The sequence below is a fragment of the Cyprinus carpio genome, chromosome B10 (assembly GCF_018340385.1).
Source record: "Cyprinus carpio isolate SPL01 chromosome B10, ASM1834038v1, whole genome shotgun sequence".
Classification (NCBI taxonomy): domain Eukaryota; kingdom Metazoa; phylum Chordata; class Actinopteri; order Cypriniformes; family Cyprinidae; genus Cyprinus; species Cyprinus carpio.
The window spans coordinates 4,282,642-4,295,472 of record NC_056606.1 but is presented as its reverse complement, the minus strand read 5'-3'; positions in this window follow the sequence as shown (position 1 = coordinate 4,295,472).

Genomic DNA, 12,831 nt, shown 5'->3' with positions numbered 1-12,831 from the left:
TCTTAACCTCTTACAGCCTCCAGCTTTTGTGGCATGAACCCTTAGGATATTGGTCTTTGATGATGACCCATAGCATTTGGACTTGCTATGCAGTGTTGATCTTTATTTAATTGCAGTTATCAAATCATATGTTTCTCCTAAAATTAACCCAGGAGAAATGCATTACACCACAAGAAACATGATGTTAAGTGCAAAAGCAGGGTAGAATTTGTCCCAAACAAGTCAAGACGTGGAAAAAGGGATGTTAGGACTAGATGTTTACAGCTGCCAAGCATCGTCATGACTTTCACATTAATATTGGATTAAACTGCAGTCACAGGTGTGTGTGTGTGTGTGTGTGTGTGTGTGTGTGTGTGTCTGTGAGAGAGAGCTATTTTAAATCAGCTTAAAATGTGTCTCATCCAGTTAGAAATTACAACAACACACTTTATAGCATTAATTTTACAGATATTGTAGTTTTTATTATTATTGTATTTTTTATTTATTTATTTTTCAATCTAGTGTTATATAATGTCAAATTTATCATTAAATTGTTACACATAACCTGTGATGAATGATGAATAGTATTTAGGTTTTAGACAATAAAAGAGAAATCAGATTGGATTACGCATATTTAATAATCACTACCAGTCAAAAGTTTATTTATTTGTTTATTTGTTGTTTGTTCATTTGTTTTCATTTATTATTTATCGATTTATGTATTTGTTATGTGTTTGTTTGTAACATTATAAATATTTTTGCTGTCCCAATTTAATGCATCCTTGTGGACCAGAAGTATTAATTTATAAAAACAAAACAAACAAGCAAGCAGCATACTTTTTTTTTCAGCATTGATAATAAGAAATGTTGAAAATTTTGCTTTGCATCACAGAAATAAATTACATTTTAAAATGGAAAAGTCATCTTAAATTGAAATAATAATATTTCACAACATTATTGGTTATGCTGTATTTTTGAACAAATAAATGCAGCCTTGGTGAGCAGAAGAGGCTTCTTTCAAAAACATATAGCTTGTTTTTAATAGATATATGGTTATTTACCGGTATTTCCTCAGTTTGTTCTGATCTTCCTTTGGCTTTTGTTGTCCTTCTCTTTTTCTCTTTGCAGTTTGTCTGTTTCTTTCTCTCCCCTACTGCACTTGCTTGTTTTCTCAGTCTTTGCATTTGGCCCGTCTCAGTCCCCTCCTGAACACCCACTGAATGGTTTATTTGATTTATTGTGGAGTTGCAGAGAGACTCAGGTTACAGCTTTGAAGTCAGCAGTGACTGCGGGACCCTTGGCTCCCAAACGCTCCTCCAGCATTAGCCAGACAGACTCGGCTCGCGGAAGCGAAAGAAAAGCCTTGTTGCGCTGCTAAGCACTAAAAAGCAAACTCAGGTTTTGCATAAATGGGGATCTTGGCAGTCTGAGGTTTTGTAAAATGTGGCCCAGTTCAGTGATGTGGACATCACACGGTTTGGAACACATCAAACGTTGCATTTGGAGTCCATTCCTAGCTTTTCAGAAGGGAACATTGTGAGCAAAAACAACTTTCTCCTACCAGGAGACCAATATTTTTAACCACAGTTTACAGTAGTTATTAATGTGTCTTATTAAAGGGGTCATATGATGTTGCTAAAAAGAACATTATTTTGTGTATTTGGTGTAATGAAATGTGTTTATGTGGTTTAAGTAAACAAAAAAATAAAAATAATAATAAAAAAAAAACATTATTTTCCACATACTGTACATTATTGTTTCTCTCCTATGCCCTGCTTTTCTGAAACACGTTGTTTTTTACAAAGCTCATCGGTCTGAAAAGCGAGGTGTGCTCTGATTGGCCAGCTATCCAGTGTGTTGTGATTGGCCGCATGCCTCAAGCGCGTGACGGAAATGTTACACCCCTTGCCATACTGTAATGCGTGTCCCGGTCAGAACACCTGCGTTACAAGACAAAAACAATAAAACCCATTACAAATGAGCCATTTGTCACATACAGTGGGGACATAATTATTTGTTATAATGACTTATACTGTCTTTTTTAAGAGTTGCGTTGCATCGTGCCACATAAACATAAAACCATGTCTGCATTTGTGATCGGAGAAACGACAAACAACAAGCACTACTCTACTGCTCAAAACTCATCAGTGGCAAATCCTTTAAATATGAAAACGTACTTACAGACCTTGAGTCAGAACAGCCAGCATTGAAATCCCCCCTCAAAGTATAATGAAACAATCCTAATTAAATTTTACAACACTCATCTGAATTTTTGTAATTGTGTTGTAATTTGTGTTGTAAATACAGCTTAACCACTGATTTCTAGTTGTGTCCTCTTTTGGAAGGCCAAACAAAGTATTTTCGCTTTCACAACGACACAGCATCTCCACAACATGGCACCGGCAGCAACAGCGAGAATCAAAGTTACGCCTTCTTTCTTTGAGTGAACATTTGGGTGGCGTTATGCAAATCTTCCCACACAGTGATGTAGACATGTGGGGGTGTGTTTAAATTAGGCGTTTTATTTTTGGATTGCTATAATATATATATATTTGTTTTTGTGAAAATATATATATATATATATATATATATAGATATATATAATATATATATATATAATAATACATACACACACACACACACACACGTATATATATATATATATATATATATATAATAATATATATATATATATTATTTTCACAAAAACAAAACAACATCAGAATTGCAAGATGTGAATTCAGAATTTTAAGGAAAAGTCATCAGAATTAACCAGAAATGCCAGAAATAACAATCACAAAATTCAGAGTTTTTATAACCACAAAGCTTTGGTTTAGTTCTCCTAAATTTACATAAGACTGAGCAGGATTTGACTGAGTCTCTGTTAACCGTGTTAGCATTTGTTCCTGTTGATTGTTGACATTGCCACTGGGCAGTATGAAGAGCTCATTCTACACTCCAGCTATTGTTTGGACATCAAAGCTTTGCTCTTAGCACCCAGCCGCTAATAAGCCATCAGTGAGAGTGCAGACATCAGAACATCTGCTGGAGTGTCAACTTTTGCAGGTCGACTGAATGCAAAAGCTGACCTCTACATCAACCTTCTCAGTACAGCATTATCTGTTTCACTTTCTCTGACTTAAAGCCAATTTCCCATTCTTTTACTCCTCTTATCATTTAACTTCAGATTAGATAAGCAATCATCTAAGCAAGAAGTCATCTCCATTGTACACCTCATTCTTAAAATAAAAATAAAGGTTCTCCCTATCAATTAGTTGCTTATTAGCATGGATATTCCGCACATATTGGCTGTTAGTATTCAAGCACATTAATATCTTTTCTGCATGGTCATATTTTAGATCCCTTAATCCACCACATACCTAAACTTAAAAACTACCCTACTAATTATTAATGCCACCCAGGCATCTAAGAGCAGGGTTACTAGACGGAGGGCCTCCGGGGTCGTGCTGGAGAGAGCCACGGCTGGTGGGATTGACATCGGTGTGACCAGAGGGCCTGTCTTCAGAGCTGCTGGCAAACTTAACATCAGCCGAGCCGACAGGCTTGTCTTTGGAGCAGCCGGTGGGCAGGAGTGAGCCGTGGCCAGTGATCTTGAAAATGGCTCGGCCCGCAAACTTAACTTCTGGGGGGCCGGAAAGCGTGTCTTCGGCATGGCCGGCAGACTTGACAACAGCATGGCCAGCACACTTAACTTTGGTGCAGCAGGTGAACTTGACTTCTGAGTGCTCGGAACATGACCAAATAAGGAAAAACAGGAAGACACATGAGGAGCAAAACACACACAAAACATGAACCAGAGTCTGACACTTACAGTTAGTTATAGCATGAGTCTCCCAATACTTAAGAACCATATACATCTAAACAGTAGCTACAGAAAAAAATATATATTATTGTAAGTGTATCTGTAGGTTTTATTATTTTTATTTATTTAATTTGTATTTATTTTAAAAAAAAAAAAAAAAAAAAGTTTTGCTGTGACAACTAGTTGAAATAAAATACATTTGATGTTATTAAATATAAATTATTTTACAGTATTAATTTATTTAATTTTATATTTAATTGTATTTTATAATAATATAACATTCATTCATTCTTTCATTCATTCATTCATTCAGTCATTCATTCATTTATTCATTGTAGCAAGAACCAGCTCTTATTTATGATGTACAACGTCATATGGGTAAATCTCACAAAAACAGAAAAGGACATATTTCACATTACAAATCAAATCAAATAATTGATAATAATTATTGTATATTGCATTAGTTATATTATGTTAAACCTAAGTGTACTTCTAAAACTATTAAGGCTTCTTTTGCTTTGTGACATTATTTTAATATACACAGTTCTCATCACTGTCACAATACTGTACATACATACACACATATATACATACATTATATATCCTAGCATTTGTTGTACTGCCTTTAATTTATGCTGATAAAAACAAAAAAATACTGTGTAATCATAACCATATTACATTTACATAACATAGTTTGTTTTTATCCAAAGCAACTTACAAAGGATAAATGAATGAGTATCACCAATGAGAATATATAGGCTAATATACAGAATACAAAGTAAGCATACTATTAATACAGTAAAAAATGTAATGTAAATGTGGCCCGAGGACAGTACTAAAGAAATCAGTAATGCACTTTCATTATATAGGATGCATGATGTGAATCTGCTGCCTCCTTGTTTAGATTACTTGTTTAAATTTACCCTAGCTATAAACTAAATGTGCCACACCTTCCTGCCGGCAGCCATGCTAAATATTGACAGTTCAAATTTAGACACCTCAGAAAGATCACAAGGAATCCCTAATTACAACGAGACTTAGATTGTAGACAGGGTGGCAAAAAAGACAAATGAAGGGATGCGGCGTCAAATCCGTCTCTCATCCACTCGTTTGTGTGCAGTGGAAGGAAAACAGAAAAACAAACAAAAAACAACACTTCCCAAACATCAGCTAAATCCGGACTGCCAGCATTTACCGCAGACAGACAAGACCAGCGTTTGATTTGAATTATACTTGAGGTTTCTTTAAGAATTACATCTAAATTCAAGTATTTCTAAGAGAGTCATAAGAGAGTGAGAAGAGAATTGGGAAGAAAAGACTGTTAATGACCAAAAACACAAAATAATGAAGAATAATGAAGATCACACAAAGACGCTAACAGTGTGATCTTACTCAATGTGGACTATTCCTGAACTTTGTACTGACAGTGAAAAAGCTTTTGGATGGGTTTATAACCCACTTAGTGGAGACAGTTTTCCTACTTCCATCTGCTCTAGTGTTTGTTTTGTCCATTTGAGTAGTAATTATTTGTCCAGAATCTTTCCTGGCCAGTCTAGATGGTGCCATTGTAATTTTTTCATCTCTTGATAGGGGTATTGCAGTTATTTGAGGAATCACATGCAGTGGGGCTGGAAAGAATCAGTGAGTGCTGAGCCGAGTGCTTCTGACTTCAGTTCTGAAAACTGACCCTTCGCCTGGAGTTTGATTGACAAGCGATCTGACCAATCATAAGGCTCAATCTGCCAACAAATAAACCAGAAAGGAGAGTAGAGTTATGAACATGAAAAAGTGGTTCGCATTGACATCTTTATGCGGTTGAAACAAGACAGCTTCTGATGTTCATTCATGTTTATTTCTGACAACACACTGACAGACAAGACAGAGCAGGATACTTTTGGTATGAAACAAAGTCTCAGCTTTCAAATGTTGTCCTTTTTAAGATATTTAAATAATAAATGTCGATTTTTTAATGTGTCGTGACATCGCTGTAAAGCCGCAGTTCAAGCATCGCATGAAGCGATCACCTCTTCCTCTTTACAGGTTATAGCATGAAATAAAAATGAATAAACATCAGAAGGTATCTCGTCTCAACTACGGAAAGACTTTAATACAAGTCCATCAACGTATTTTCAACATATGTCAACATATTCACAAAAAGTCAGAATTGTAAGATGTTAACTCAAAATTGTGAGACATAAACTGGAAATTGTGAAAGTTTTAATCTGAATTGAGTGTCAATAACTTGCAATTCTAAGAAAGTCAAAATTGCAAAATATATATAACACAATTGTAAGAAAAAAGTCAGAATTGCGTTATTAAAAAAAGTTTATATAAAAAGTCACAATTAGCTTTTTTTTTTTTTTATTGATAACATCTATTGTTATCTTGAAGCCTGTTTCCACCACTAAATAATAATAATAATAATAATAATAATAATAATAATAATAAAAGTAATTGTTGAATAGAATAGAATGAGCGTTTATTGCCAGGCATGTTTACACATATGTGGAATTTGTTTTCATGACAGAAGCTTCCACAGTGTAACAGAATGACAGTGACAGAACATATATATATACTGTATGTACAGATGTATTATGTGCAAATGTGTATAAATAGTGTGTGTTCCACAATTATTGTCAGGTGCTCATGAGACGGATTGTTTGGGGGAAGAAACTGTTCCTGTGTCTGGCCGTTCTGGTGCTCACAGCTCTGTAGCATCAACCAGATGGCAACAGTTCAAAGAGGGAGTGTGCTGGATGTGAGGGGTCCAGAGTGATTTTACTAGCCTCTTTGATAACTCTGGATGAGTACAGTTCTTGGAGAGTAGGGAGGGTTGTACCAATGATTTGCTCAGCAGTCCGGACTACCCTCTGTAGTCTTCTGAGGTCAGATTTGGTAGCTGAGCTGAACCAGACATTTATTGAAGTGCAGAGGATGGATTTAATGATGGCGGAGTAGAATTGTTTCAGCAGCTCCTGTGGCAGGTTGAAATTTCTCAGCTGACGAAGGAAGTACAACCTCTGCTGGGCCTTTTTCACAATGGAGTCTATGTTGCCTTTCGCACCGCAGGAACCTTTTCATAGTACCAGAACTAATTGTGGAACTACCCAGTTTTAGGCACAGGAACTGGGTGCAATTTTAATACCGGACTACCTTTTTCGAGAACCAAATTAGCTCCTACTCTGGAGCAGGGTCTAACCAGCACAACTGGTACTACCCGTGACGTAAGTAGACATTGATTGGCCAGACGCATTCGAAAACGCCCTCACGCCATGATTTAAAATGTTGTGTAACATACTGTAAACATTGTGTCAACTTATTTCGCAAGTATGACGAACAGTGATAAATATACGGATGCTGAAGTGCAGGCACTTGTAGCAAATGTAGCACTGCTAGTTGTTGTTGGAGATTCTTAGTCCTCCTTTCTGTTATTTTAATCGCTTTACGTATACATCGACATTCCATGTCACAAATGACATCGCTGTCATCCGGCTTACGTCACGTTCTAGAACACACTCTCGGTGCGAATGCAACCCTTTAAATGGTACTGGGAAACAGTTCGCGCAAAATCATCCCAGCACTTTAGTACTGTACATTTAGTTCTGGAAATAAAGCGGTGCGAAAGGCCGTTATGTGAATGTCCCACTTCAGGTCCTGAGAGATAGTGGTGCCCAGGAATCTGAATGACTCCACTGCAGTCACAGTGCTGTCTATGATGGTGAGTGGGGGGAGAGCAAGGGGGTTTCTCCTGAAGTCCACAATCATCTCCACAGTTTTGAGCGTGTTCAGCTCCAGGTTGTAAAGACTGCACCAGACAGCTGCTCAACCTCCTGTCTGAAAGCAGACTCGTCACCATCCTGAATGAGGCCGATGAGTGTGGTGTCGTCTGCAAACATCAGGAGCTTGACAGAGGGGTCTTTAGATGTGCAGTTGTTGGTGTACAGGGAGAAGAGCAGTGGGGAGAGAACGCAACCCTGGGGAGCTCCAGTGCTGGTTATACGGGTGCGGGATGTGAGTTTTCCCAGCCTCACTAGCTGCTTCCTGTCTGTCAGGAGTCAGACTTAGATAAAAAGTTGATAAAATAACAAGTTGATAAAAAAAAATTTTCATCCAGGAAACCAGACCAAAAATATCAATGACTCATCTTGCACTCAGGGGTGTGAATGAACGTTTATCCAATCAAATGATGTCTAGGAAGAGAATGGCCCTCCCCTTAAAGGAACTGTATACCCCCCCCAAAAAAAACAATCACTTATATCATTATTTACTCAATCCGTATGTCGTTCCAAACCACAGACCTGAGTAAATGTTTGCAGAATTTTCAATTTCGAGTTTACTGTCCTTTCAAGTAAAACTTTTTTATATCAATTTTAAATGGAATCCGTAGACTTAACTAGACACTTTGAGAGGAGTGTCTTATTACCATAAAGCCACAGGTTTTTAAGTATTCAAAAGCACATTTGTACTAAAAGTGTTTTAATTTGTTTAGAGGTCTGTACAGTCACAGAGGCATATTAGATATGAGAGTGATTGAGTGCTAGGCAGGGCAACATGTGGGATTTTATGACTTCTTCTGGTTAAAGGCCGCACAGCGAGTGTGCGGGTGACGTCTGTACCACATCACAGGAAAGTAGTGTTTGTGTGTGTGTTTGCATGTGTGTGTGTTTGCTGTTTCTTCCCTGGCTCTCTTGCTGAGCAGATTCTAGATTTGACTTTATTTCCAAGGTTTAGTGTTTTCCCATAAGGCAGACAGATCCACCCATAAGGCCAATAAAATCCCTTGAACTCCTCTGTGGTCCTCTGTCATCTAGAATTTGTCCCAAAAAACAAAAAAACAAAAATGCAGACAATTTACCTTGCCTAAGAAAAAAGCAGAAGTGGCTGTTTATGATGGTTCTGTCATTAATGAGTGCCTTGTTCATGACATAAAGATTTTTAGTCCAGTTTTAATTGGAAATGTAGCAGTGTTTTGGTGGCAAATATGACCACCAAATATGGCAAATATGGGTGTGGGTTATATGTTTTGGCTGGTTAACATGACCGGTTAGCCCCTGCTGGTAGATGCTGTAACTACACTATTTTGACACAAAGATAGCAGAAACAAAGCAAGCAAATGTAACTTTGATAATTACTATATATATATATATATATATATCCAGATATATATATATATATATTAGACATAAAATATAAACATATATATATATATATATATATATATCCAGCAATTAGACATAAAATATAAACATTTTCCAAACACATTTCACAAACACTCACATGTTTGCCAATATATATACACACACACACACACATACATACATATATCTGTGAAGGAAACATGGTGCTAAATACTTGCTAAATCTAAGTTTAAAATAAAAAACAAAAAAAGACAAAAAAAGAAAATCAAAAAAAAATAAAAAAAAAAAATAAAAAAAAAAAAAACTTAATTGTGTTTATGGGGTGCAGTCTAACATGTTTTCATGCTCTGTTTAAAAAAAAAAATATATATATACATAATTTACCTTTATTCCACAATTGCCTCGATTATTTCCTGTTTTTATGAAGCCCCTCCCTCAGAAATACGCGATTGGCTGAGATTGGTCAGCTGGATCAGTGTGTTGTGATTCGCTAAACCGCCTCTAGAGCGCGTCTGAACATCAAGCCCCTCAAGCTCAGAATGTGCTCAGGTTGTATTGTAAACAATGACGTCCTCTATATTGCTTATCAATTTGAGGCTGATTGAGACGCAGAGAATATTAATGAAGAGGGTCGCTCAGAACCGCTCTTAATGGTATGTTTGTTTGTTGTTGTCTCTTACTTTTAGATACGCTGTTGTTTGTAAATGCTACTGCTTCTGTTAGCTTTTAATATACGGTTTTATTCTGATTAAAGCTTTAATACAGCACAGCAACCACACACGCGTCCATGTATAATGCTTCTCATTGTTATGTGAAAATAAGTGTATAAATGGAACAGTTTGTTGGAGCTGATCTGCGATCTGAATGAGAGAAAGAGAGAGAGATGCAGAGCAGGGGGACGTGAGGAACAAGATTGAGAACCGCTGTATTAGAACATTGGTTTTGAAACTTGTGAATCCATTAGAATCGTTAAAAGACACAATCACGATTCATATATGAACAGATTTTTACATGCACCCCTAGTTTTCTAGAGGGCGGGGTTTATCTGGGTTCGTGACGTAACGGACCTGGGAAGAAGCTTGTTGTAGTCCCTTACCAGCCCTTTTTGTAGGCAATAAACTGCCAGAATTTTAAAAGATGACATCTCCGTTTGCATTCAACTTTCAGTGCTGCAACTTTGCAGATATTGTTTACATTCAAACAGCAACATTACACACTAACTAATGTTAAAAAAGTGAAATAGCAATCAACCACCCCTTTAAAAGAAATTACACTGCAAAAACATATTTCCTTTTTTTTTTTTTTTTTTTTGGACTGTAAAAAGAACAGAAACCAATAGCAAAAAAAGTAGTTCTCCATTCTACACTTTTCCCCCCTTGAAAATAAACCATTCTTCATCATTTCCCTTCCTTTACTAAACTGACCTTTCAAGCAATCTATGAACTTGAAACCACTCTTCTTGTTGCCAAGGACAACAGTCAAGTGCGCAAAGGATGTGGCTTTTGTGGAATACATCCCAATCCCAAATTCAAACGAATGCCTTTGTCCCATTGTTGTGTGGTTATCACACACACTCTAATAACCTCACAATGCTGAATTATGAAACCTATCTCAGTAAACATTTGAACAGCATTTATGCTTTATCACAGGAAATTAGATGGCTAGAGAGTTTATAGGAGACATGCTGATTTTTTTATTTTTATTTTTTCCATTTCTGACTGTCTATTTCTTATTTTCATAGGTTGCCAGATATACGTAGAAAGCAGTAAAGAGGGTGGTTAAAAAACAGCAATATTTATGCATTATCCATTTAAAATGTCAAAAAAAAAAAAGACTATTAAAAATATCACTTGATTCACTCTGAAATCTATAATATTCGTCATTCAGTCTGACTTCTCATTGCTGTAACTGGCAAGGATGAGATCATCTTTCTCAGCCTTGCACTTCCCTGTCTGAGAAGTTGTCTGTGAAGCAGTTCACAGCAGGCATAAGATGGAGGACACATCTGGAAACAACTACCTTCACACAATAAATCTGGGGGTTGGGTGACCAGGTAGACAGGAAATAAACACACGCCACAGAAGAGAAGAGAAGGTAGTGTGTGTGTGTGTGAATGGGAAATACACAAATCAAACAGTGTGTGTGTGTGTGTGTGTGTGTGTGTGTGTGAATGTGAAATACACTCAGCTTTCAGTTCAACTTAAACAAGTTAAATGTCATTAAATTCATTATTACATAACAAACAACAATTTTTTTTTTTTAAGGAATACGGTCCTAAATTATGTTTATGGAATAGATGTGATCCATTCACTTGAGCACAGACCTGAAAATGAAATTCCCAAATTAAACTATCATAAATCTTAAATGCTTCGGAGCATAGACTTAAGTTTTGTCTCTTCTTTTAAAGAAGCACTCAACAGAGTATTGCTGTAAAAAAACAAAAACAAAAAAAACAAAAAAAAAGTTTAGGTCTAAATTTTATATGAAACATATTTTCCAAAACATGTTTCACTGTAAAACTGTGTGTGTGTGTGTGGTGGGGGGATATCTGTTTACACACACACACACACACACACACACACACACACACACACACACACACACACACTTGGGATTTAGACAAAGGGTCTTGACATTTGAAGAAGCTCTGGTATATATATTATAATAATGACATCAACCTCAACTGCTATAATCATACTAGCAATAAAATGACCCAAAACAATCACCCAAAACATCTGAACATCAACATGCCAATCAAAACGTTGTATTTATATATCATATTTCCTAAAAAGTGAGGGGAGTAGAGTGATTATGAGGTGATAAGAGAAGAACAGTTCTTGGAAGGAAATGCTAGTGGAAAATTGGAATATTTAGGCAGTGAAGGGTTTTTTTCACCCTGCAGGCATTCAGTGGAAAGACTGAGGTAATGTGACTTTTGCTTTTCACAAGACTCTGAAATGTGTCGTTTCTCTGAGCTGGAAGTGATGTTGTGCTGTTTTCCTCAGCCAACCCCTGCCACAGCATATACAGACAGAATAAAAATACTCTGCAAGTATTTTGGGAGCTTTTTGAAGAACGCTACAGATACTGGAGAAAAATAAACAAATAAAAAAAAAAGTTGGGAATGAAAGGTGTTGAGATTCACAATGGCAAACAAAGAACCTAATTATATGTAATTAAATTTTGATGTTGATAATACATGTAATTTTGACATGTAAGTATCAACAACAACTGACTTCAGTGGTGTCAAAAACTGAGAAATTAGAAATGTTTCTTTTGAATTTGTATATGATTTGATTCCAAACAAACAAACAAACAGACTAAATAAATGGCAGTTCCTCTTCAGGTACTCGAGCTGCGTCGAACGTTATGGGGAACGCCCTCTGCGTGACCACGATCTGAATCCTATGTGTAATCAGCCCAATGGAAAAGCAAGACGTCATAGGCAGGTGACATCATCGACAAGGAAGCTTAAAAGCACATGCGGCAGTGCCGGCGTTAGCCTTCTGTCATTTCATCAAGCGCTCTGTGTGTTGTCAGTCTCTATCTGTGTTGTGAGTATTATTTACCGTTGTTTGTCCTTACACAACCCACAATATGTCTAAAGCACCCAGAAAGACAAAACATAAAGAGGAGAGCGAGTCATGTTTTAGATCGTGTGTTCCTCCCCGCCCACGCTACATCACTGGTGGGGATACACACAGTCTATGCATGGCTTGTTTGGGAGCGGAGCACGCACAGTCGGCTCTCGAGGGGGCCAACTGCCTGCATTGCGAGCGTCTCCCACTGCGTTTGCTTCGTTCCCGGAAGGCTCTCTTCGAGGAGGGAGCCTTCACCAGCGTTCCTCACGGTGCTGGTCCCACTTCCGCTGAGGCAGAGCAGCAGCTGCAT